The sequence below is a fragment of the Sus scrofa genome, chromosome 5, assembly GCF_054392235.1.
Source record: "Sus scrofa isolate SSC_HxYL_T2T_F1_AM1 chromosome 5, Sscrofa_HxYL_maternal_Yorkshire_Landrace_v2.0, whole genome shotgun sequence".
NCBI lineage: Eukaryota > Metazoa > Chordata > Mammalia > Artiodactyla > Suidae > Sus > Sus scrofa.
The window spans coordinates 63,407,667-63,435,575 of record NC_139387.1 but is presented as its reverse complement, the minus strand read 5'-3'; the positions used below and the strand labels follow the sequence as shown (position 1 = coordinate 63,435,575).

The 27,909-nt window shown below is 39.2% G+C and overlaps 1 protein-coding gene and 1 long non-coding RNA gene across 20 annotated transcripts in view; one reads left to right on the top strand and one right to left on the bottom strand.

Moving 5' to 3' along the window:
• DERA (deoxyribose-phosphate aldolase) overlaps positions 1-27,909 on the top strand; it is a 328,684-nt gene that overhangs the window by 79,600 nt on the left and 221,175 nt on the right. The gene's annotated exons all lie outside the window — the stretch shown is intronic.
• Positions 19,483-23,186, bottom strand: LOC146403395 (uncharacterized). The gene is made up of 2 exons (XR_014803812.1): positions 22,287-23,186; positions 19,483-21,964 (listed from the first exon to the last, which is right to left on the bottom strand). It is a non-coding gene; the product is annotated as an uncharacterized LOC146403395 (long non-coding RNA).

Below are 27,909 nucleotides of genomic sequence, written 5' to 3'. Positions count from 1 at the left end.
AGTTCCTTAAACTAGCCCTGAAAATTAAACCACCTACAGGGTAAAACCTAATTAACATGCCAGCTCATTCAGGGAGTCAGTTGAAATTCAGGCATCTAGAGGGAAAATTTCAGAAAGTTTACCTTCACCTACCCACCCACACCCTCCCCATCCTTTTGTTGAGTATAAAATAAAAAACTCTGCAGAAGAAAGAAGTTATCATGTTTTCTGGCTTCCCAGCAGTTGCAGGAACTACTGATGGTGCATTTTGGTATATGCATGCCATTTTAAAGAAAAGGTTAAATCTATATAACATTTAAACATAAAGCATTTTCTATGCTTCTTCATGGCTGGGCTTCTAGGAGGGAAAAAAAAAGAGAAATTTGTAAGCTTAGTTTTTTATGTGCTATATACTATGTAAAATCTTACTGTGTGAAATTTAAAAAAAAAATGTAGCCCACCTTATTCCAAAGTGTGTAACTGCCTTCTGCAGACCTAACTCACCTAGAGAAATTCCTGGGCACAAAGGCTTGCACATAAGTGCCTACAGAATGCTTGTCGATAGGTTAGGTCATCAGGTACAGAGACACAGATACATATATTTGTAAACAAAATGTATGAAATTTATTTTGTAAAACAAGTCTTTATCTTCTCAGTAAAAGAATAAGGAATTTTTTTCCCTTTTCTTAGTGAAATTCTAGTACATGACATAGAGGTGAGTCCTGAAGATACTTGCTTTTGTCTCTGAGATTCTGTTATTTCATTTGTCTTTAATTCCTAACACATTAACTTTTGTTATTTATAGTTTAATGTCTGTGCTAGGTAGTTACTGATCAATTAGCAAATTCTTATATTATAAATGCTGGGAAATTGGAATCCTTGAATGGGTCCCTCAGTACTTTGCACCAGATAGATATTCGATGTACGTACTTATTGAATGATTTCATGAATAAAGGTTAGTAAGTCATGTGACAGTAGTAGTTTTTTCTTTTTAGGGCAGCACCTGTGGCATTTGGAGGTTCCCAGGCCAGGGGTCGAATTGGAGCTGTAGCCACAGCAACGCCAGATGCAGGCCACGTCTGTGACTTGCACCATAGCTCATGGCAACGCCAGATCTTTAACCCACTGAGCAAGGCCAGGGATCGAACTGTGTCCTCATGGATACTAATCAGATTCATTTCCGCTGAGCCATGACAGGAACTCTGTCAGTAGTAGTTCAGTGAATTCCTTTTGCGGTTGTCCTCAGAAGGAAATGGGGGAGGCATCTTATCAACCTTTGATGGCTGGAGAGCTGAAGCTCGGAAGCTAAGTAACTGGACCAAGCCACACATGGAGGATGTGGAAGAATTCTGAAGGACTCTTGACTCCACATTCCATGCTTGAGTTATCACACAGTCCTGCTCTGCACCCTGCAGTTGATCTGAATGTAAGATTATGTTTAACCTTTGGAGGCACAGGTATATGTCTGGAGTCACTGAATGAGATTATGTTTAACGTTTGGAGGCACAGATATATGTCTCGAGTCACTGAATGAGATTTATATGTTGAACTGTACTTTTCTATTGAGGACAAGAAAAATAAGAGCAGAGAGATTGGAGAAAAATTATAGAAGTGGTGGACATGAAATAAAGGAAAGAGAAAGGTGAGAGCAAGCCCAGGGCCCCCATGATCCTTGAAATGAAAAGGAAGATTGCAAGAGGACCCTGACTCAGGTGGTTCCCACTGTATTTTTGCGTTTACTTGCCTTGTTGATGGTTCCACGTGACACACTTGGAACATGAATAGGGTCATGCTAACAGCTGCCACTTGAGTTCTGTACTAAGATTCTTGTCTATTTTCAGATTTCCCTCCCTGGGGTGCTGAGGGAACACTTAGGGAGCAATAGCAAAAGTGGACCTTTTTCTTGTCTGCCTTCATGGGAGAGATGTCAATGCTGAGGGCAGCCTGAGAATGAAGGAGCAGAGGTGGTCAGATAAAAGTGTGTGGGAGAATCCATTGGTGTTGGAACACCTGGAGAGGGATGTCCCAGCATAGGGTGAGAGAAGTTGAAACTTTACCGTGAAGAGTGATTGACAGGAATGGGGACGTCTCCCTTAGGAAGAGCGCGATCACTGGGTTTGTGATGTTGTGTTCACATACTTGTACACACACACATATGTATATATATACAAAAAGATGAAAAAGCATGTTTGTTCTCTATCATCCCAAGGTAGGAGGACTGGAACCATTCTTTAGAAGTTATACAAAGATGGATTTTAGCCTCGTTTAAGACAGAGCTTTGTTAAAGTTCAGGCTTTTTGGAAATTAGATCGGCCAGGTCAGGAGGTAGAGGATGTTCAAAGCACAGGCTGGATGACACCCCAGTGGAGCCAGTGTTAGAAACATGATACTCAGCGGTCACTAGGAATAATTTCTTCTTTGGAGTTAAATGTGACCTTTGAAGGAGAACAGTCTTATGTGAGCCTTTGGACCTAAACATTAAATGTGATTCTCTGAAGTCAAGTCTGATCCTAGAGGAGAAAAACATTTCACACACAGGTGGTGTGTGGGGGAACTTTCCATGTAGATTTCAGTCCAGGTTAGACAGAGGCCCCAGATATGGAATTAATGGAAAAAGAGGGGAGGGTATTGCTTTCCTGGGGCTGCCATAACAATGTACCTCAAACCAGGTGGCTTGAAACAATAGTAATTTATTCCTGCAGTCCCAGAAGGTAGAAGTCTGAAATCAGTGTCCAGGGGGCCATCTTCCTCTGAGGTCTGTAGGGGAGAATCCTGTCTTGTTGGAAAGCGTCTGATGTTTGGTGGCAGTACTTGGTGTTCCTTGGCTTATAGATGCATCGCTCCAATCTCTGCCTCTGTCATCACATGGCCATCTTCTCCCTGTGTATGTCTTTCTCTTCTCTTCCTATAAGGACGTTCCCCCGTACTTAGTAAGTCCTTCTCTTTACTTAAAATAATTGTGTTTGCAGTGATGCTGTTTCCAAATAGGTCACTTTCTGAGGTACTAGGGGTTGGAACATCAACATATCTTTTTAGGGGACACAGTTCAACCTGTAACAAAGAGAAGTAGGGTTCTTGCCCTATGGTTCTGTTATTTCCTGTGAGGACCTGAAGAAGTTTGAGGAAAATACTTTGAGTCAAACCAGCAAACTTAAATTCAGGTATAAAAGATTGATTTTTCCCTCAGAGCAATGTTGGATGGCTTTGTGGATCGGGGAAATCTAGTAGATATTAAATATTTTTATCTGCAAAAAGCATTTGGTAAGGTTCTCAATGGGAGATTAATGGCTAAAATAAAGAATGAGGCATTAGGAGATAAATTTGCTTATGAGCAAGAGACAGAGACAAACAGTCAAAGGAAATACTTTTTAGATTGGAAAGGAGTGACATACAGCACAAGCCAGGAATCAGTTTTGGGACCTATGGGTTTTTCACTTTATTTTTATTGGACTTTGTAATAAAAATACAGATCTTCAAACAGTCCAAGACAGAGTGAGTAATACTACAAGCATCAGTAATCAAAAGTTATTCTCTATCATAAACTAAATGACTGATAATAAATACTGACATGAGACTACACAATGTACCATAATATTATAAAATGGAAGCAAGCGATTCTCCTGTGTTCTTTTTTCTTCTGCATGGGTGGATATTTCTTTATTTGCTTTTCAGAAAATATTTGCAGGTTTCTAGGTTTACTTTATAAGCTAAATCAATGAAAAAAAATATTTTTTTGAACTTGGAAAGATGTTTTAACTAAGAGAAAAATTGGTTGAAGCAAGACAAGCGTTCTGTTGCCATCCCTAGAATAAAAAAATGAGGGACCTTGTGTATTAAATTGCTCAGCAAGCTATTGAGTAAAAAGACTTGAGGAGTGAGGGGACATTATTGAAATCATCAGCTTATTCTGAAGCCCTGGCTTTAATGGAAGCAAATGCAAAAAAGGCATTGTTAGAATCATGAAACTACGTGTCTGAGGGAGTGAAATATTATAGTATGGAAACTTTTTTTCTTTTCTTTTTAAAGAATTGTAACATAATGGCTTAAAAAAAAATCTGTAAAATCCAGTGATTGTATATGTAACTTCTGTCCTTCCAGGAACTAGTTAAGTATGTGGAAAACATACTTTTCAAATTGGAATTTTGCCTATAACTCCTTCTGTCTCAGTCACTAAAAGGTCTTTGCGAATTCCTGTCTGTCTTTTCTTGATTTGTACATTGTCAGATAAGCCAAGAGAAATAGAGCAACTAAACATTCAGAAGTTAACTCATAAAAGTTCTCAATGCCTCAAAAACTGGAAGGGATGGGAATTCCCTGGTGGCCTAGCAGTAAGGATCCAGCATTGTCACGACTGTGGCTCGCATCACTGCTGGGGCTCAGGTTTGATCCTTGGCCCAGGGACTTCTGCATGCTGTAGGTAAGGCCAAAAAATGTTAAAACAAGAAAGGAAAATAAAACGGGAAAGGGTTATAAACTATAAAGAAGCTTCATTCATCTCAAAGCCTTCATTTTACAAAGGAGAAAATCGAGATCCAGAAAAATCAGATTCATGAGGAATTTGTCCAAGGACAAATAACTCAAGTCAAAACAGTCTAGAACGAGGTTCTCAACCCGGGCTGCCTATTAGAATTTCCTCAAGGGCTTCTTCCAAAAGCTGCTGAAAAGATCCTGGCACCAGAGAGTCTGATTATAGTGGTCTTGAATGGAGCCAAGAGAATCAGCACTTTTCAAAATTTCCCCCAGAGTGTTTACTATGTAGACAGAATGGGAACCTCTGATCTGGAATCTGAGTTTCCTGATCTTAAGACAAGAGTTCTTTCCACTCACCCTGGTAGTTTATACCCTGGTAGTTTAGAAATTAGAGAGAGGAGTTCCCATTGTGGCTCAGCGGTAACAAACCGACTAAGATCCTTGAAGACTTGAGTTTGATCCCTGGCCTCGCTCAGTGGGTTAAGGATCTGACCTTGCCATGAGCTATGGTGTAGGCTGCAGACAAGGCTCAGATCTCACGTTGCTGTGGCTATGGTGTAGGGTGGCAGCTACAGCTTCAATTCACCCCCTATCCTGGGAACTTCCATATGCTGTGGGTGTGGCCCTAAAATGACAAAAAATAAAAATAAAAAAAAAAAGAAAAGAAAGAAAGAGAATTTCAGATTCAAAATGGAAAGCCTTTAGCAAAGACATTCTGCAGCGAGCAAGCCGATTGTCAGTGGTTAGTTACCTGACAAATGGTTTGTTTGGAACTCTGAACTTATATTCCCATAGAAAAAAGATCATAAATGGTTATTTGGTCTCTATGCCAGCCCCTGAGTAGCAGACAGAATAACTGAAATTTAGCTCTGCATCAGTAGTTCTGTAGGTCCTGGAGTTTCCTGGTGGTGTAGTGGTTAAGGATCAGCATTGTCACTGCATCAGCTAGGGTCACCACTGTGGCATGGGTTTGATCCCTGGCTTTAGAACTTATGTATGCCAAGGGCATGGCCAAAAAAAATATTCTGTAGGTCCTTACCAACACTTAGCAAGTATTTTTTGGATGGATGTGAATTTGTATTTCTAATCTGGTCTCTAGAAACATTTTTTATCCTTCTGCTGCCTTGATCATAGTATCAAGGTCTCTTTTCCTTCCATCTTTAAGGCATTAGGTTTAGAGTTTGAATGGGACTTCATTCAATTCTGAGCCATGCTGGGGCTGGAAGGAGATGAGCATTGAGGGGTGGTGAGGGGTGCAGTGAAGATAGAGGGGCTGGGGGAAAGGCTAGTGAGGAAGAGAAAGGCTAGGATTTTCTGTCATCCTGAATCGTAGGGATGTTTGTTTCCCTTGAATAGGCTCATCCAGCAAGCATGTAATGAACATCTAATGTTTTTTTTGTTTTTCTTTTTTTTTGTCTGTTTGTCTTTTCTTGGGCCGCTCCTGTGGCATATGGAGGTTCCCAGGCTAGGGGTCCAATCGGAGCTGTAGCCGCCAGCCTACGCCAGAGCCACAGCAACGTGGGATCCGAGCCGTGTCTGCAACCTACACCACAGCTCACGGCAATGCCAGATCCTTTAACCCACTGAGCAAGGCCAGGGACCGAACCCGCAACCTCATGGTTCTTAGTCGGATTCGTTAACCACTGCGCCATGACGGGAACTCTTTTTTTTTTTTTTTTTTTTTGTCTTTTTGCCATTTCTGAACATCTAATGTTTATCGATGCTACTCTGGGCTTTGGAGAAGGATGACATGAGAAAATAGGGAGAGAAAATAAGACATAGCTCTTCCCCTTTAAATGCCTGCAGTATCTCTTAGTCTGGTGAGAGGGTCAAAGATGGAGTTTAAGTTTCACCCTGTTGGGAACAAAGGAGCCAAAGGGACACTTAGTCCAGGGGCTTCAGGAACACGGCTCACCCTCTGGAGGACTGTTGGATGGACTTGCAAAGTAACTGGCCTTTGTAGAGAAGGCATTAGGTGCAAAGGTGGAGCAAGAGCATTTTAGGCAGAGAAACACGTGCTCTTATACCCGCCTCCGTGAAAGAGCATGTTGTGGTGAGAAAGCCGGTATGGCTGGGGTGGAGAAGTGGAGGAGGAAGCCGGTAAGCAGTCCAGGGCTTAAGGCTGTATAGAATGTGCATTCCTGTGGGTGGGTAGGGAAAGTTTTTAGCCTTTGGAAGTGTTAGCCGAGAACCGAGCGATTGATTGATTCATTCATCCATATATTCTTTCACTATGTGTCAGGCTCTGGGGATAAAGATCAGTGAGACCCATCTTCTCTTCCTGACTGCTCTTTGCAGCACTGGAGCCATGATCAGATTTTCTTTGTAGGGCCTTAACTTCGGGGCAGTGTGTTTAGGTTAGAGATAGGGAACTGGTCAGGAAGCTGTTATGAGTCTGGCTGACCAGGGCCAGGAGCTCGCCTGGGTGCTGCAGTGGGATGGGGAGTGGATGGCCATGGGAGATAGGAAGGGGCGGAAGGAATAGTGTTTGGTGAATGGTTGTCTGCTGAGCCGGGGAGGGAGAGGACTGAACAACCCTTAATGGTGCAGTTTGTTAGGATAGGGAATTCAGGGGAAGCAAGGCTTCCCGCTCCCCCCCGCCCAATCCCCCAGGACCCAGGCAGCCAAGCCTTCTCCCTGTTATAAGACCTCCACTGGTTCATTCTGTTGGCTTGTTGCAGAATCCACCACAGTCTATTCTCACCCCTTTCCCTCTGCTATTCTGTTCTGGTAACAAGGAAAAGACTCTTTAAGGAAATCTGAGTGAGGCCATGAAGAGAAAAGGAAGAGAGGCTATTTTTCTGTTTCAGAAACATTAGCAGGACAGGGCAGATGAAGCAAAGTGGAGAGCTAACAGTTATTTTAGTGATTCGGGAGGACAAGGAGATTCATGCTTTTACTTGAATTATCCGGGTGATGCTTCGCTTTCCTAGTGCCCCAAGAATGCATGTTATAGTATGCTTTTTTGTAAAAAATTTATCATCAACTGGGGCATCGAAAGTTAAGTTTGCTATATTCCAAAGCTGCTAAATTGGGCAGGGACAACGGGGGAGGCACTGAATAGTCAATGAAATGGGAAAGAGTTTAGATCATCCATGTCACACAAAGCCAGCAAAAGGCTGTTTGTAGAGTGTTAGCTGATATCACACTGGCTTTATATTAACGTTCTAGTGAATAATTAAAATTCTCCTGTTTATTTTTTAATAAAAAGGAAAAGCATATAAATTACCTCAGCGTTTATAATGTCACCTATAGTTGCATTCATGGATCTAGAGATTTCCGACTAGGATTGCTGATTAGATAACTCTGACAGTTAAAAAGGAGATTTTCTTCTGCCTTTCTACTCTGGTAGTCTCATCTCAGAGTGTCCGTTATTATAATGCCTTTCAAAAATATAAAATGAAATCCTTGAAACTACTACTCTGAGACATTTTCATTATAGATGGTATTTTCTAAATTGAGTGGTTGTTAAATATATTTTTCTGCTGAAATTATTTTTGAAGTGCATTTCTCATTTTCATCCTCTTGTCCTTAGGCACACACCAGGCATGGCTGATGTGCTGTCTCTTCCTGCTTAGCTTTTCCATGTCCAGACTCCCATGAGGTGATCAGGGACTCCCTTATAAGTCAGCATACTTTTCAGTTAAATGCACCCCTCTCTACTACTGTTTTCTTTAGTGATTCTTTCAGGGCTCGACTGGAAAAGTTTGGGATTTTTATTCAGGCAGTTGACTCAGAGAAAAAGCAAGTCACACACAGATGGGAAAGAGAGTCAGGGTCAGAAACAAAGGGAAGGAGGCAGAAGCTTGGGAAGCCATAGTCTCATGGTCTTGGGTGACATTGTACTTGATGCTCTTAAAGATGTATATCGTTCGAGTCACTCCACACCACGTGTGATTACCAGACCCCACCAGTTTCCAGAGGGTCCAGTTTATAGCTGCTAGATGGTGGGAACAGCGTTAGTAGGTAGTAAGGGGAAAGGCGGCTAAGAAAGGACAGGACGGGAGTCAGTGGTATTAGAAGAGGAAGCATCTTCTAAGTGTCTTCTAAGAAGGATGAGGTAGTGAGTCGAAGAGTATTAAGACTGAATGCTGTGTGTCCTGTTCCCCAGAGTCAGAAATGGGGGGAGGAGGCATTTGGCTGGAGACTTGCTGAGCGTTCACGGGCATTGTGGACTTTTCAGAAAAACTGTCCCTTCCCTGAGTGCCCCCAATAAGTCCAGTCGAATTAAGGTAGGATAATGGTTACTGGGAGCTTTATAACAGCGAGGTTATAAACTCCGAATTATTTGCTAGAGAAATTACAGACAGAGGGCCCAGTGTATATAACCTTGACTTACATGTAGCTCTCGTGCATCACCAGGAATGAGCAGAAACATAGACAGAGGACATGGGGACGCCCCTGCCCTATGGGAGTATCCTTGTTCTCTGTCTCTTACTTGTAGCAAGATTGCTTCTGTTGGAGCCTAAAGTATCAGGTAACTGCTTTCTTTTTTTATGATTTGTCAGGTGCTTTAGCTCTCAGGACAGGGCCCAGCATGTGGTCAGTGTTGTCTAAATATTTATGAAGGGAATTAATGAAATAAAAACCCATTTATTTATATAAGTAGGCAGCTGTAGAATCATTGAATGGTTTTGTTATGTTCAGTGTAGACATCATGCTTTATTAAAGCTTGCCTAGCACTGAATTCTTTTAGCTCTTGCACTATTACATTTGGGCAGTGACCACTGTGTCACCTAGACGTGGTCAATAGAACGATGGTGAGTGAATGAGTGTTAAATTCATGGGCTGGGTAGTGAGGGGCAGACACACAGAGAAACTTCTCAGTTTGCCCAGGATCTATCTTCTCCCATTAGCTTTCAAAGTCTGGAACTTTGGTTTCTCCCTCCATATTTCACTCTTGCTCAAGCTTCCTGTATTTTCTCTTCATTGATAAAACAGTTCCTTTCTCCGCTGCTTCGATGACTTGTTTAGACAGATTGGTGTGTAGAGTCTCCATTTATTGGTCTCTCAGATGGTTGCCTCTCCACCAGAAAGCTCTGCTGGTCTGTGAGTTTTCACTTTTAGCTTTTCCTAGTAACTCCTCACGGCTTTCTCAATCCCCATTTACCTGCTTGTTTTCCTATTTTTTTATTCAGATGGACCCTGGCCCTTCTGTCTGACTTGCCAATGTGGATGGAGTGGGGAATTAGAGGACTGGATAGGCATAGCTGGTGGTATCTGAGAGGTCTCAGCCCGGCAGAGCAGAGCATGTGTGTAGGGGGGTAATATGTTGTGTCCTTGGCTGTAAGGAGCGATAACAGAGAGAGGACATTAACAGATGTGGTGCACCATTGACTTTCTAGGTCAGTAGAGCGAAAGTAAACAGTCCAGGCACTGATCAGTTAGAATTGAATGTGGTTACAAATAGCACAGACCTTGATAGTGATGGCTCACATCAATAAGGAATTATTTTTCTCCTATAGCAAGAGGTCTGGAAGTGTAGCCAGTCATCGCTGTTGGTTTATCATCTGTGTCAGGATTGGTGCCTCTGTTATTCTCTTGGCATTTCCCTCATGGCTGAAAAATGGCTGCCATAGCTCCAGTCATCATGTTTACGTTCAAAACGGGAAGAAAGCAATGTCAGCGCCATTTCACACCAAAGGAAACAGTTGAACGGGACCAGGTAGGATTTTGATGGCGAGGAAGGATGAAGAGTATGAAGTTGATAAGGTCATGGATGTTTCTGCAAAACAGTAATGAGTACAAGGTAGGAGGCAGACGCAATTAGTGGTGAAAAGCTTGGACTTTGAGTTAGAAAAAGCTGTGTTAAATTCCATTCATGAGACTTAAAAACTGTCACCTCAGACAGGTTGCTCAATATCTATATTCCCTAGTTTCAACATTTGTAAAGGGAGATAATAAGAGCACCTATCATTCAAGCTATTGTGGAGATTGGATGAGAGTAGATACCTAAAGCCAAGTATCTAGTGAATTCTCAAGGAAAAAAAGACCTCTTCCTCCTCCTCCTGCTGTTATTGTTATGTCATACTCATTATCATTAGACTTAGCTAGAGTCCAGGATACGTTAGGGTGAGCAACAGAAGGGAGCAATGAAATATTAGACTAAATTCAGATCCTGGGGAGGACATTCTGGGGTTTTGTTCTGTAACCAGTTGATAGCTTTGAAATGTCAAGTTCAAACCCCTCTTTTTTTTTTTGTTTTGTTTTGTTTTGTTTGCTTTTTAGGGCCACTCCCATGGCATTTGGAAGTTCTCAGGCTAGGAGTCAAATCGGAGCTATAGCCGCTGGCCTACGCCAGCTACAGCCATGCAAGATCCAAGCCACATCTGCGACCTACACCACAGCTCACGGCAACACCAGATCCTTAACCCACTGAGCCGGGCCAGAGATTGAACCCGTGCCTCATGGATGCTAGTCATTAACTGCTGAGCCACGACAGAAATTCCTCAAACCCCTCTTATCTGTTCATTCCATATTTCAACACTTTTTAGGTCACTATACTTAAAAATGTGTGTGTTCTTTAGTTTTCATGTATTAAATATAAAAACCTGGGCTAAGTCAGCCCATAGAACCTTCTTCCTCAAGAATAAATGTATGATACTTGTGAGCACAGTAAATGGATCCCCAGCATAAGTTGACACTCATAGCTGTCTCCAACCCAGTTTTCTAAATGCCTTTTTACCTTATGGGTTATCACTGTGAATCCCATTTCCCATTTTTGGTAATTAACTTAACAGCTGAAAATTTTTCCTCACTGAGGTTTTACATTTTAAAGTTACCTATATATTCCCTTTGAATTTTGACATTTAATAACTCCCCTGAAATACCTGGGAGAAATTATGCCTACGATATTACGTGCACTTTAGGGGGAGGAAATAAATGCCACACTCGAGGCAATTATACAGCCAGTATTAAAAACATTAAATATGTATCAAAAATTTAAAATATAGGTTTAAGAGGAATGTACATATACATATTAAGAAACAATTTATATTCTGTTTTTTTGGGGGGAGGGAGGCGCCTAAAAACGAGTCACCTTAAATCAGACCTATTAGTTTTGTAATAAGAAGTTCTGTGAGAGAGAGATAAAACCTCTGTATTAAGTGCATAGTGTAACCATTTGTCTGAAATGTACATTATTACCATATGGTTATATGCAATTTTAAGAGTTTCAGAAAAGGGAGCTGCAGCCCTTCTGCTATGAGGGAAAGGACAGGATGTGAGTGTGTGTGTGTGTGTGTGTGTGTATGTGTGTATGTGTGTGTGTGTGTATGTATTCACTGGCATAGCAGTTACTTGGGGAAAAATAAATGTGTGACATCCAGGGAGATCTTAGATGGGTTCTAGTTAATATGTAAAATGGATCCAGAGTGAAGGTACCTTGTTTTAACTCATGACTTTTGCAATGTCTAGGTCAGAACCATTCTTCCTGCCCAGTTCACAGGCTTCCTTTTCCTCCTTTTTTCTGGTCTCATGTGTTTTCAGGAATTTGTGAATGACTCTAAAATCCTGATGGTACACATGACTTGGCAGAAGTTTGTGGTGACCCTTTCTGATTATACCCTCCCCAGAGATAAGCTTTGCTGGGCTCTGTCACTTTTCCCTTTGCCAGCCTGTCCCTGTTTTGTTGAGGAGTCAAGGTCTCTGATGGTGGCTGAATGAAAAGGAATAAAGATAAAAATGAAGGTATGACCCATTGAAACAGAGAGAAAGTTTGAACTTGAAGATGATTTGTGAGCAGGAGAGAGGCAGCATTGTCTTTGTGAGTGGTTGGTTAAGTGGAAACTGCAGTAACCCAGATGGCCAGCTGAGAGCTCCACATGGTAAATACTTTCCATTCAGAGCTTTTCAAGGTTCACCTATCTGTAGATCTGCTAATGGGAAGCCTGTGAGTCTCCAGGTACAGTGAAACAATCACCTAGAGATAAAACACCCCATGGAAAAATTAACACAACTTCTTTTATGAAAGACAGGTCACTGTAAAAAGTCACTCTACATACTTATCTTCAATTGTTGGGGGGGGGAAAGATTTATGATGACATTGAGGTATGATAATCTCAACTATGTTCTGCATTGTTTTTAAAAGCTTTGTGTTTAAAATTCATAGCACTTTCTAATCCTGATAAAGTAGCCTAATTTTCTAGCTTGCTTTTGTTCAGTAAAATGTATTTCTAAATCCATTTTAAGCAGCTATTTCTTCAATTTGAGTAATTTTCTCTCAAGTTAATAGATTCCACACAAGCATACCTGACTTTTAATGTTAATATATCCTATATATTCCAAACTTGCTGGTGACAATAGAAAGCACAATCAGAATGAAATTCAGTTGTTTTAAAGCACATCTAGCTTGTTATTTTGTTAAAATGCTTCTTCGTTTTACTCCTCTTCGCCAAAGTATAGTGATACCGAATCACATTTTACCCTGTACTGAGGTTCCATGTGCCTCTTCCCTCCCAGCAAATGGAAAGGTAAAAAATAAATAAATAAATAAATAAATAAATTTAAAAGAAAAGGATATGTTAGATATGTCTGTGTCATTTTAAGATGCGATGACTTGAAAACTACCATTTCAATAGAAGACATTTTCTTACCATAGTAAATCCCGACATCAGCAAGTTCAGCTATAGGTGCTGACCCCGAAGGAAAGCATTTTGATTTTGAGGCATGTGGCATTGATAACTTGATTTATAGATTGATGTTTTCATTTTATATTGAGTCTAAAACACTTTATTCTTTTATCCAAACTATTATACCTCCACAGCGACAACACCTGTGTGTATCTCTGGCATCTTCTTTTGGTCATAGTGTATTGGCCTAGTGTTGAGAATCTTATTTTTGTTTTCTTCTCGGCAGTGCCACCAGCTTCCTGAAAAACAGAGGATAATGCAATGGAGATGAATAAAAGTGTTTTTTAGGTAGCCAGACCAAGAGAAAGAGAAAAACAGATACATCATATAACTCATTGTTGCCTCTCATATTGCAAAGCCCCATAAAGAAAGCCTTCTCTTGTACACTGCTGTGTCCTGTGTTCTTATAACAGTACTGGCACATAGCAAGTGCTCAGTAAATATTTGTTGAATGGCTTTTGAAGGGTTGGGGAAGAGTGGTTGGGTTGAGCACAGAGCTGTAAGCACATCATATGCAGTCATGAGTTTGTAAGTGTGGTTTTAGAGTTACTCTTTTTAGAGTGTGCTTGAAAACTACAAGCAAGGCCAGTTCCAGAGAGGATTAAGGGACTAGTCAGCTGGCCGCTTTCCCAGGGTGCTAATCCGTAAGAGACATGGAAACCGCTGAAAACATTCAATACAGAGAAAATTGTGTTTACTAGAATTCCTATACAATATGTGATTGGGATCGGGCGTAAGACATTCTAGGGACATGCATTCTGTTCTCCTAGGGACATGCATTCTGTTCTCCAAACAGGTCTCTGCTTTCTAAGGAGAGTGCATCTAGTTTGGCTGAGTGAAGCAGTCAAATCAGGAGGGGCAGAGCCAAATTTTTGGGGCGGGAGAGAATATAAAGTACTATCACCAGGAATCTTCTTATTCTGCTTTTAGGCAGAATTAACTTTTTTTCTAATTGAATTTAAAGCAACATTGGGAGTTTCTGTTGTGGTGCAGTGGAAATGAATCTGACCAGGAACCATGAAGTGGTGGGTTCTACCCCAGTCCTCGCTCAGTGGGTTAAGGTTCTGGCATTGCCGTGAGCTGTGGTGTAGGTCGCAGATGAGGCTCAGATCCTGCATTGCTGTGGCTGTGGCAGAGGCCAGCAGCTGTAGCTCCGATTTGACTAGCCTAGGAACCTCCACATGCCACGGATTCGGCCCTAAAAAGCAAAAACAACAGCAACAACAGCAAAAAACGAACATTGAAAGAATATTAGTTTAAAAGGATATCAAATTGTAGCCTACACAAGTGATTACAAATTTCAGTATCTCATTGAAATCCTAGGCCAGTACTGTCTAGTGGAGATTAAATAATTTAAAAAATTAATAGGCACATTAATAAAGTAAAAAGAAACAGATGAGAGTAATTGTGAAAATATATTTTATTTAACCGAGTAAATTCACAATGTATCGTTTCATTGTATAATCAATATGAAAATTGCCAGTGAGATATTTTACATTTTGTTTTTTGTATTAAGTCTTCAAAACTATGAGTATTTTACATTTGTAGCATATCCCAGTTTGGACTTAACCACTTTTCCAGTGCTCAGTAGCCACACTGGTGAGTGACCACCAAATTGGGCACAGCAGCCCTAGACTCTGCCCAAAGTAGAATCAGTGAACCCAGCAGGCATCATCAAGCTGGTCCTAAAAAGGTCTTTCAGTCAAAATTCCCTCTGTCCAGCATGAAATTTTCAGTGTTGGTCCCATTCTTTAACATCTTTTTAAGGCACTCTAATGTTAACTGTGTTGAAGTATTTTTCCTTCAAACATAATACTGTATGCTGTTTAATGCTTGAATATGACTGTTGTTCATTTGGTTAATAACCTCATCTACAGAGTGAAATATCATCAATAGAAAATCCCATCTATTTACACCAATGACAGCTAACTGTTAGGCTGTAATCATTAATGGCAATGAGAGAGGAGGCTTGGCTTACGGATATCCTACCTGGGAGCTGATGGTAAACCACTTACAGAGATGACTAGGAGTATAGGAAAGGGGTGAGGGTACACATGATTATATATACTTAATTTGTCAACTAATTACTAATTTTATCTAGTGTTAATTGTACTAGTTTTCCTTTTCCTCCTCCTTTCTCTCTTACGGACATACTTCCTTTTGTGTGTGTGTGTGTGTGTGTTGTTTTATTTAAATTGAGATGTAATTCCCATAGATAAAATTCACCTTGAAAGGGTACAGTTCAGGAGTTTTTAATATATTCACAAAGTTGTATGACCAGCCGCACTCTCTAATTTCAGAAGCTTTTGTTGTAACAAGTCTTGTCTGGGGCTTACCTACCCCTAACTCTCCTTTCTTGGCAACTTTACTCAGAAGAGGGAAAGGAAAGAGGGAGATAAGAACTAGGAGGGACAGCATCATTTTCGGGGGCGGGGGGATCCCATTTCTGAATTAAATTAACTCTGTGTGGATACATCCTCAAGAGTGTTAATACAACGGTAAAAATTGGAGGAGGTTCAGAGCTCAGTTTAGGAGACTTTGTTGTTTCCTAGCTTGACTCTTGGCCCCAAATACTGACAGTATGGCCTTGTAAACATTTGGGTTAAATAATCTTTTTATCAAATTGGAAAAAAAAAAAAAAACCAAAACAGCAAAAATCAAAACAAGACCAAAAACATTTATAGTTGTTTGAAAAATTAAACAATTTAAATACACTATAAAATAAACATTATTTGCTTTGATTGGCATTTCATCTCTAGAATTATTACAGTTCTGAATCTCATTTCTAAGAACCTAAGTTTTGAAGTGAAAAGAAACTTCTGGAATACTAGGGATAACTCAAGGACTCTTGTTTGTGTCAAGCGAGTCTAACACATATCTTTGTATGGTTAGCATAATTGTTTAGAATATTCTCCCAGGGACCTTACTGTCAATTACCAAGGATTATATAGTCAGAGTTCCCACCTTGCATTTCATTTGGATCATAGTATTCTGCATTGCTTTAAATGACCGAGTTTTTATTTTTATTGAGGGGAAGGCAACTGCAAGGAATGTAGTTATCATGAGCTAATCTTACCCTTGGGGTATTTGAGATATTTTCTAACTCCAAGATTGTGATTGCTTTCTGATTGCCATTCTGCTTGAGCATGCCTTACTGCTTAATTGTAATGCTCCGTTGCTTTTTCCACGTGATGGACTGGACCAAATGAGAAGTATTTCCAGAGTTGACTCTTCAGAGTGAAGGAAAGAACTGAGAGAGTTGGTGTGTTTGTTTTTTTCTTTCCTACTTATGCTTTCCTTCTTCTTTTTTTTTTTTTAAGAAACATTTCCCCTACTTTTTCACAAGATTAGCTGATATCCCTGAATCATGAAAGAATGGAATGCTTGTCTCCAGACTGAGTGCCATTATTGATAACCTCCACAGGGGCCTTCTGCCTCCATCCTTGGTCTGGCCAGTTCTTCTTTTGTGCACTGGATCTTTATATCTCACCCTAAATTATTTTCAAGCCTACATTGAGTGAAAGAATACAATATCTGAGAATATGGTTTTAATTGGGGGCTTCATGTTTCTATACAGTATATTTGTTTTTTTTTTAAAGTATTCCATTGCAGATTGCAAGTATAAATTAATGTCAGAATTACCATACAAAACTCTCTTGCTAACTTTAATCGGTGATTTCTTACAGAGCGATAGAGAACATGGTGCTAATGAATAATGTGCCCAGAAGCTCTTATTATAGGGTTGGCATGAATTCCACTTAATGACAAGCTTTCTCAAGCAGCAGTTGATTTTAAATCCTATTTTTCATTAGTGAGGTATAAAATGTTAATAATACCTTCCATTGTGCTGCTCTTTTGTAGCGTAATAGCATGTATCTTCCATGTTCACCAAGACTCTCTTTAAGATCCTACCAGTAACTTCCTATCTCATAAATAAGATTTGTTCAGGAAATAAAAATGTATGTTTTTCCATTGTTAGCTGTATGTTTTTCTAATAATCACATCTCAAGCTTATTATGCAGTAATAGCCTTAAGATATTATTTTTTTAAATGTACTACTTTGGTCTTAATACTAGTTTTTAATCTCTTCTTGTTTCTATGAAGTCTGAATGAGATTTTCAAAATTGAATAATAATTTGATCCGTTAATCTTTTGAAGCTAGTAATTTTATTTTCCTCTCTTTGCAGTCTCTGAGGTTCGCAAATGAATAGAGCTTCATTACTGCAGTCTGCATTTAATAACCATTATCCATTATCTTGTAATTAAGACTCCCTGTAACGAATCATGAGGACAATGCAAAAATACATAGTACATTTCTTTAATGAACTGGAAAATGTTCATCTTGTTCTATTTAGTAATGAGTTGCTGAATAGTCATTAAATCCACTGGAGAATAGAGCTAGATGGATTTTGAAGACTGTCTTGAGTTTGTGGTTAATCTATTAGAATTAAAATTTCATCTTCTATTTTTATCAACAGCTGATTAGAAGTCATTCTGTTTGACCAAATTGATTAGAAGACCATATACAAGGGCAGCTGTTGTTTAATGAAAGTTTTTAATGAAACTGTACCATGGAGACTTGTAATTATAGGCCTTAGAAAAGCTTTGAGTTACTTTAGAGCACAAAAAAAAAAAAGTCTTGTGCTAGAGATTTCAAATTAGGAAAATAAAAAAATACAATAATCTGATATTGTAAATTTATTAATAATTTTAACCTCAACCAATCACATTTGAATATTCATCTATTTAATGTGTTACTTTTGAGTTTTTAGGCCTTTCATCTCCTTATTTAGTTATTTCATTGAAATTGTGGGCACTGATGAAAGAACATTTATATGGATAGCTGTTTCAATTGTGAGATATTTTCTCATAAGGGTTTTTTTTTTTTTTTTCCCCAAGCTGAGCAGAGGTGAGCTTGGTTAATGCTGGATTTACATGAGCTCTGGGGAGTATCTGTGGTGCTCTGTGGTGTTGGTAATATGAAATCTAACATTTATTTCTCAAAGGTAATTTTGTTTTAGCAGAGGGGCAAGGGAAACAATATTAAAATAAGTAGAACAAAGTGTGTGCCTACTTAGCCCCACTGGAAAATCCATTGTTCTTTTGATAGCTGTAAAATACTAGTGTTTTTTGGGTAATTGAAGCTAGTCTTATTCCTGGGTTTAATGAACTAGCCGGTAGTGCCTACCTGCCTGCTATTTGAATCTCTAATGTGATCTTGATCTTTCCACTGTCCTTCCTCAACCTGTCCAACATAGACAGTGAATTCAGCATATTAAACTCTGATTTTAGGTTATGAGACCTCTTATTTTCTAAAAGCTTACAGTCCCAGGTTCTAAAACACACATTGACACACTTACCCCAAATATCACCACTTCCCACCCCTGTGCTCCCTCTCCCTCATAGATTCCTTAGATGGATCCATTTATTACTGTTTGGATGTGTCTCATACTTTCTGTGCTTTTGGTGTTTCTTCTAATGTGATATTCTTCCATCTGCCCTCTCATCTTCACATTTTGTCTCTCCTTCAAGGTTCTCTCCCAGTTGTTCCACAAAGCCTTCCCTTATTTTAGCTAAAGTGATTCTCTCTGAGCCTTTGCAATTCTTGTTAACTATAATACTTGGTGTATGTCGCAAACACCATAAATACCATATATAAGTGGTATCTCCATCCACGTGAATTCCAGACAATAAAGACCTCCCTTAAAATTTGAGAACTTCTGGTGTCAGCTTTGACATGTAAAGAGCTTGGAAGCTGGTCATACCTGTATGTAAAGCAAGAAAAAGCCAAATAAAATGAAAATGAATGACTTTTCTCAGACCCATTAAAGAATTTGTCACAGGGCAAACTGCCAGCTTGAAATCTGTAGAGAAAGGCAGAGCCTGAGAGATACAGCCAAGATCTGCTTACCTGCTAGAGCCATTAACTGGTAGGGAAATGTAAATGGTAATTTTGACAAAATGTTGGAGGCTGCGTGTAGCCCCAGTACTTTTGTGGGTTTTACTTCCAGGAACCCCAGTTTCTTACAGTGAAGAGCCAAGAATGATCCCCTCTTAGTTCTGACAGGGGAAAGGAAAGATAATCACTGTGAAATTTGCCCAGAGCATTCTCCTTAATAGAAACCCACTTTTCAGAGCAAGAGACTTTATTAGAGCCTCATCCTGTGTGGGAGGGCATTTTACTCTAGTCTCCCTGCCTCACCAAAGTGGGGGAGAAAAGCCAAGATACACCTGTGAAGTTTACAGCCCAGGAACATAGGCCCACTTAAGGACTGAAATTTAATAATAAGATTATAAAATATTTCCTCTTCCCCATACATTATCATCACACCAGTAGGGGTTCAGCAATCCAGTGGATTATAACTGATAGAGCTAAAAGACAGACTCTCTCTGAGGAGAAAGACTTAGGAAGCCTGAAGTAAACATAGGAGACTAAAACAAGGATATTATTGGATTTGAGACTCCAATACCCATGGCTGCAGCAAACATTAAACATAGCCCAGCTTGTGCCCAGATTAACATAAAATCTCACACTAATGTCCTCTTTGTCTTGGTTCCTACTGCCTGATGTCACATCTGACATTCAACAGAAAATTACAGGAGATACTAAAAGGCAAGAAAAAAAAAACAGTCTGTAGAGACAAACAAACATCAGAACCAGAGTCAGATATGACAGATATGTTAGGATTATGAGAAAGAGAAATTTAAAGTAACTGATGAATATGTTAACAATTTTAATGGGAAAAGTAGACATCATGAAGGAATGTAATGTAGTGTAAACAGAGAGATGGAAACCCTAAGAAATACTCAAAAAGAAATGCTATGAATGAAAAACAGTGTAACAGAAATGAAGAATGCCTTATCTAATAGATGGAATAGAGCTGTGGAAAGAATCAGTGACCATGAAGATAGGTCAAAAGAAATCTAAACTGAAATATGAAAGAAGAAAGGATTGAAAAGAAAAAAAAAAAAGAACATCCAAAAACTGTGGAACAGTTCCAAAAGGTGTCATACATGTAATTGAAATACTTTAAGAAGAATAAAGAGAAAATTGAGCAGACAACATATTTGAAGTAATAATGGCCTAGAATTTTCCAAAACTAATGACAGACAGCAAACTGCAGATCCAGGAAGCTCAAACACTTAGCAGAATAAATATCAAAAATAAACAAGCAAGAACCACTACTCCTAGATATCTAATATTTAAACTGCAGGCAACCAAAGACAAATAGAAAATTTCAAAAACAAAACAAAACAAACAAACCAGAAAAGAAAAAGGAAACAATTGCAGTGGACTTCTCATTGGAAACCATGTTGGCAAGAAGCAAGTGGAGTAAAATAGGTATTGAAGGAAAAAACCTCCACTGATCTAAAAATCTGTGTTCAGAGATGTTATCCTTAAAAACTGAAGGAACTCAGACATATAAAAAATGAGTGAAATTACTGCCAGCAGAGCTGCCTTATAAGAAATGCTAAAAATGTTCTTCCAGGAATAGGAAAATTACATAGGTCAGAAACTCTGATTTACATTTAAAAAGAAAGAATGTCAAAGAAAGAATAAGTGAACAAAAATAAATTATTTTTCTTTCTCAACTGATCTAAAAGAAAACCATTTCAAGTAATAGTGACAGTGTATTCCATGATTGTACCATATGGATAAGTGAAAATGAATTATAGCAATGTTGTAGGGGATAAGAGGGAGAAATTAGGAATACTTGGTTGAAAAGTACCTGTGTGGCAAGTAGTGCTATTTGAAGGTAGACTTAGATTAGTTAAAAATGTATAGTGAAAGCTCTAGGGCAACCACTAAAAAATATACAGAAGAAGTATAATTGATGAGATGAGATAAAATGGAATCATATAAAATGTTAAATTAAAGCCAGAGAAGGTAGAACAAGGTGTAAAAATTAATTAAAAAATACAACAAACAGAAAAGTTATAATAAATTGTAAAAATATGAGATCCTATTATGTGTTGTCTATAAGAAATCCACTTTAAATGGAGAGACTTTGAGGGCTCAAAGTAAAGGGATGGAGAAAGATAGACCATGATAACATCAGAGTGAAGCAGAAGTAGCAGTGTTAATTTCAGACAAAGCAGACTTCAGAAAAAAGGAACATTATCAGGGATAAAGAAGAACATTACATAATAATAAAGGAGTCATATTTCTAAGAAGACATCCTATCCTAAACAATCCTAAACATACATAATCCTAATACTCCTAAGAGAAATAGACAAATCTATCATAGCTGGACTTTAAGACCCCTCTTTCAGTAATTGATAGCTCAAGCAAATATCAGCAAGGTTGACTTGAATACACATTCTCAAGTTCACATTGAACATTCACAAAGAAAGGACAGACACATCCTGGCCCTTAAAACATGTCTTAACAAGTTTAAGTGAATAGACATCGTACAGAGTTGTTCTTGGACTACAATGGAACTGAACTAAAAATCAATAACAGAAAGGTAGCTCACCCAAATAGTTGGAAATTAAACAACAAACTTCTAAATAACATGATTTAAGAAATTCTCAAGAGAAATTCTAAAAATTTCTTTAAACCAAATGAAAATGCAACTCATCAAAATTTGTGGAATGTTGAAAAAGCAGAGCTTAGAAGAAAATTTATAACATTAGATGCATAGCTTAGAAAAGAATGATCTAAAATCAATAATCTCAGCTTCTATATTAGGACATAGAGAAAGAACAGCAATTTAAGTCTAAGGCAAGCAGAACAACAGAAATAAAAATTAGAGCAGATATCAATGAAATTGAAAATGGAAAACATTAGAGAAAAGTTAAAAATCTTAAAAGTTGGTACTTTGAAAAGATCAATCAAATTGATAAACCTTTAGTCACACTGACCAAGAATTAAAGAAAGGAGACTGGGAGTTCCCGTCGTGGCGCAATGGTTAACGAATCCGACTAGGAACCATGAGGTTGCGGGTTCGGTCCCTGCCCTTGCTCAGTGGGTTAACGATCCGGCGTTGCCGTGAGCTGTGGTGTAGGTTGCAGATACAGCTTGGATCCCGCGTTGCTGTGGCTCTGGCGTAGGCTGGTGGCTACAGCTCCGATTCGACCCCTAGCCTGGGAACCTCCATATGCTGCGGGAGCGGCCCAAGAAATAGCAACAAAAACAACAACAACAAAAAGACAAAAAGAAAAAAAAAAAATTTAAAAAAATAAAATAAAATTAAGAGAGGAGACTCCTGTCAGAACTGAGAGGGAGTTCCCATTGTGGGGCAGTGGAAACGAATCTGACTAGTATCCGTGATGATGTGGGTTTGATCCCTGCCCTTGCTCAATGGGCCGGGGATCTGGCATTGCTGTGAGCTGTGTGTAGGTCGAAGATGTGGCTCAGATCCCATGTTGCTGTGGCTGTGGTATAGGCTGGCAGGTGTAGCTCTGATTTGAGTCTTAGCCAGGGAACTTCCATGTGCCGCATGTGCGGCCCTAAAAAAGCAAAAAAAAAAAAAAAACAACAAAAAAAACCTGAGAGGTCATTACTGTTCCTATGATTGTTAAAAAGAATAATGAGGAAATCCCATAAACAACTCTATGTCCACAGCTCGATAACATAGATGAAATGGATCAATTTCTTGAAAGAAATTGTCTGAAAAGGCCTATGCCTATTAATGACATTATTTTAATTTTATTCATTTTATAAAATATTTTAATTGTAGAGTGTTATAATAGATTTGCTTATTTAATAATTTAATGATACTTTATTAAGTTACTAAAGTAAAATAATTAAAGCCTTCCAAAAAGGAAAGCATTACCTCTAGGTGGTCTTACTGATGAATTCCACCAAATATTTAAAGAAGAAAATAATGCCAATCCTCCACAGTCTTTTCCAGAAAATAGAAGAGAGAGCTCTCACTCTGTGAGACCATCATTAACCTAACCAAAATTAGACAAAGACATTACAAGAAAGAGAAGCTACAGATAACTATCACACATGAACAAAATCCTCAACAACGTAGTAGCAAAATGAGCCCAGTGTGTAAAAAGAATGATATAGCACAGCCAACTGGGATTTACTATGGTTATACAAGGTTAGTTCAATGTAGTGTAATACACCATACCAATAAGGTAAAAAAGAAAAAATCATATGTCAGTATCAATTGTTACAATTAAGGCATTTGCCACATTCCAACACCTATTTGTAATAAAACCTCTCAGAAAACTAGGAATAAAGAGGAATTTCCTCAACTTGATAAAACATATCAGAGTTCCCATCGTGGCACAGTGGAAACAAATCTGATTAGGAACCATGAGGTTGCAGGTTCCATCCCTGGCCTCGCTCAGTGGGTTAAGGATCTGGCATTGCTGTGGCTGTGGTGTAGGCCGGCATATATAGCTCCAATTAGACCCCTAGGCTGAGAACCTCCATGTGCCGTGGGTGTGGCCCTAAAAAGACAAAATACAGAAAATAAAAATGTATGTATAAACAATTTTATCTAATATACTTATGCTGAGAAGCTGGATGCTTTCCCCCTAAGATCCCCCTAGGAACAGGTAAAGGCATTCTTTCTTTTCTCGCTCTCTCTCTCTCTCTCTTTTTTTTTTTTCTTTTTAGGGCCGCACCTGCAGCATTTGGAGGTTCCCAGGCTAGGGGTCAAATCAGAGCTGCAGCTGCCAGCCCTCAGCACAGCCACAGCATCTCTGGATCCGAGCCATGTCCTCGACCTATATATGCCACAGCTCACAGCTCACTAGTATCCTCATGGATACTAGTTGGATTTGTTTCCACTGCACCACACTGGAAACTCCAAGGCATTCTTTCTCACCACTCCTACTGAGCATTGTACTGGAAGTCCTAGCTGGTGCAATAAAACAAGAAAAAGAAATAAAATGTATAGTGATTGGGAAGAGTAAGCAGGCTTATAATGGCTCCTAGTCCCCAGAACCTGTGAATATTACTGTTTGGGTGAGTTGGGGCAGAACTTTGCAGATGTGTCTAAATTAAGGATTTTGAAATGAAGTGATTATTCTGGCTTATCCAAGTGGGCTCAAGATGCCATCACACATGTTCTTATAGAAGAGAGGCAGAGGAATATTAAGCTTACACACAGAAGGGAAGACAGTATGAAAATGGGGACAGAGATGGCAGTGATGCAGCAAAGGAATGCTGGTAGCCATAAGAAGTTAAAGAGACAAGGAATATGTTCTCCCTAGCACTTCCACAGGGAGTGCAGCCATGCTGACACCTTGATTTTGGACTTCTGGCCTCCAGAATGGTGAGAGAATATAAAGTTCTGTTGCTGTAAGCTGCCAGGTTTGTTATAATCTGTTACAACAACCACAGAATAATACAGGAAGAAAGATATAAAACTGTCTTTCTCTGCAGATGACATGATTGTCTATGGAGAAGAGCTCTTTAAAACAACAAACTCCTGAAATGGCTGATTGAGTTTGCCACAGTTGCATGATACAAGATTAATACATGAAAGTCTTATTTCCTATTTACCAGCAATGAACAGTTGGAGTTTGAAATTTAAGAAAAGTACCATTTACAATAGTAATCCATAATTGAAATCCTTAAGTATAATCCAACAAAAGTATGCACATGATCTATATGCACACCTGTTAGGTTGGCCAGAATCCAAGAATTGACACCACCAATTGCTAGCGAGGATGTAGAGAAACAGGAACTCTCATTCATTGCTGCTGGGAATGCAAAATGATATAGCTACTTTGGAAGGTAATTAAGCAGCTTCTTTCAAAACTAAATGTGGTCTTACTGTACAGTCAAGCTGTTGCCCCCCTAGTTATTTACCCAACTGATTTGAAAATTTATGTCCACACGAAAATCTGCATGTGAATGTTTATAGCAACTTCATTCATAATTGCCAAAAACGAAAGTAACGAAGATATCCTTTAATAGATCAGTGGATAAACACATGGTGGTACATTCATACAATGGAACATTATTTATCTATAAAAAGAAATGAACCATAAAAAGACAAGAGAGTACCTTAAGTGCATATTGTTAAGTGAAAGAAGCCAGTCCAAAAGGCTGCATAATTCCCATTACTTGACATTCTGGAAAGACAAAACTATTGAGTTAGTAAAAAGGTCAGTGGTTGCTGGAGTAAGGGGGATATGAAAATGTGAAGCACAGGGGATTTTTCGAGTGGTGAAAGTATTTATTCCATATGAGCAAAGAGTGAACCTCAGTGTGTGCAAATGAAGAGAATCATTTAGGGAGGTCAGGGGATTCCAGGGTGGAATGTGCACTGGGGCCAAAGAGTCTCACTGTATTACAAATGTACAAAACAGCCTCACTGAAGAAGGTTTGGAGAAAAGGTGCTGACCTCCATAACTTTATAATTGAGTGGTAATAATGTGGTTTTCCTTAATGATACGATTAGCAATTCTGATAGCACAATACATGGATACTGGATGTTAACAGAATTAATGATGAATGGTAGGTACCAGATTTCTCACTGTTACGGTAGGAGTTTACACATAGGGAAGGGGGGCTAGAAAGATCCTTGTAATGGGTCAGAGTTGGAGCCATCATTGTAACTCATCTTTAGACATTACTGTAACTCATATTTAACTACATACATAATATAGATGTATGTAGTTAAATATGGAATTATTAATAGATATGTATGTAAAGGGTTAGAATATACTCACACATATTTTTCCTTGCTCAGTCAGCTGAGAGGATCTATAAGCAAGACCCCTGCTATGGCAGTGAGTACACCTAGGACAAAGATCTTGTTTTCTAATAAAAGGAACCAGGGTTCTTTGGAGAAATGGCTTACTTAAGGACTGGGGCAGAAAACATACAAGACAGGCCTGCAACATCTGGTAGTACCAGAAAGCAAATGCTTTAAAAAGACCAAAATAAATCCATGTGATGGGGTTGTGTCAGAGGAACACAGGAAGCCACTGAAAGAGCTCCCAGTGGTCAAACCTACAGCCATTTGAGCAACAAAGTAAATTAAGAAATATTGGATTATAAACCAAATAAATATCTTTGAGTCTGTACTGATAAAAATAAGTGATTATGAATAAGTAAATGGAGAAGAGACAAATCTCCCATATAAAAACCCAAATAATGTTGTAGCTACTCCTCCCTATAGGGGGTAGATTGCAAGTCCCTGTTCCTTAGTATTGGATGCACATGAAGCCTTCTTTCCAAAGAGAACAGTGACTTTACAGTGGAGAAACCTCCACCAGTGTTCAAAGTCAATTTCAATGATGGGAAGTGATATTAATATGTACTCTTGATATGATGTGGTGAAATGACACTTTATGGTTTTCTTCCCCCAAAGCATGTAACCTCAGTGCAGTCATGAGAAAAAAGTCAGACGATACCAGCTGAGGGAAATTTTACAAAAGGTCTGACCAGTACTCCTTAAAGCTGTCGAGGTCATCAAAATAAAATCCATGAAACTGTCACAGCCAAGAGGAGTCTATCAAGACATGACAAATTCATTATAGCATCCTGAATAAAACTAGATTCTGAGTAAAACTAAGGAAATCTAAATAAAGTATAGATTTTGGTTATAGTAACATATGAATATTGGTTCGCCCATGAGGTTGCGGGTTCGGTCCCTGCCCTTGCTCAGTGGGTTAACGATCCGGCGTTGCCGTGAGCTGTGGTGTAGGTTGCAGATGCGGCTCGGATCCCGCGTTGCTGTGGCTCTGGCGTAGGCCGGTGGCTACAGCTCCGATTGGACCCCTAGCCTGGGAACCTCCATATGCCGCGGGAGCGGCCCAAGAAATAGCAACAATAACAACAACAAAAAAGACAAAAGACAAAAAAAAAAAAAAAAAAAAAAAAAAAAACCAAAAATGAATATTGGTTCGCTATTTGTAACAAATTGTACCCTACTGCTATAAGTTGCCTGAGAGTATAGTATATGGAATCTCTCTATAATGTCCCCACAGTGTTTCTGTAGATCTAAATCTTTTCTGCATTTAAAATAAATACATAAAATGACATTTTCTTCTGAGCCACCTGCCCAGTTTTGTTATTGGGACTAGAACAAAACCCCAAACTGTCTTCCCTTCCCCATTAGTCATTTAAAAGAAGACATTTTAGTTTGCTCTATCTTGGTAACCATGCCCACCCACGCATCCATCCATCCATCCACCCAGAATTTATCCATTGAACTTCACAAGTGTGTCATGCCCTGGGGGTACAGAAGTCACAAGAAAGGTATAGATCCTGTCCTCAAATATGCTTACAATGCAGTCAAGAAATAGGATAGACAAACATAATGTTAGGCCACTGTACCTGTCTCCCGGGCCATTGTTGCTCCCATGGTAGGTGTTCTGCTCTGTTCCTCCCAAAGGTATTAGTAAAAGAGGCTCCTGCCTTTCCAAGGGAATTTAGCTCTTTAGGTTAACTTATTTATTTATTTTTGTGTGTTTTTAGGGCCTCACCTGTGGCACATGGAAGTTCCCAGGCTAGGGGTCGAATCGGTTGGCCTACACCACAGCCACAGCAATACAGGATCTGAGCTGTTCTGTGAACTACACCACAGCTCACAAGTGCAGATACTTTAGCCCACTGAGCGAGGCCAGGGGTTGAACCACATCCTCACGGATACTAGTCCAGTTCTTAACCCACTGAGCCACAACAGGAACTCCCTCTTTTGGTTAACTTTCGATGGTATGACTTTTAAGTGACCGCACCTTTTTTTAAGCCTCCAAATATGACTTTGGTCTTCCGTCTTAATGATCTTTTCTTCTGCAATGCTTAGAAGAATCTAGGTGATACACAGTGTTATACCTAAAAGCCTTCTAGTGAATCAGAAGACAGAGTCACCTATGAGGAAAACATCTTGGTGTCAGTGTGAATTCTTTA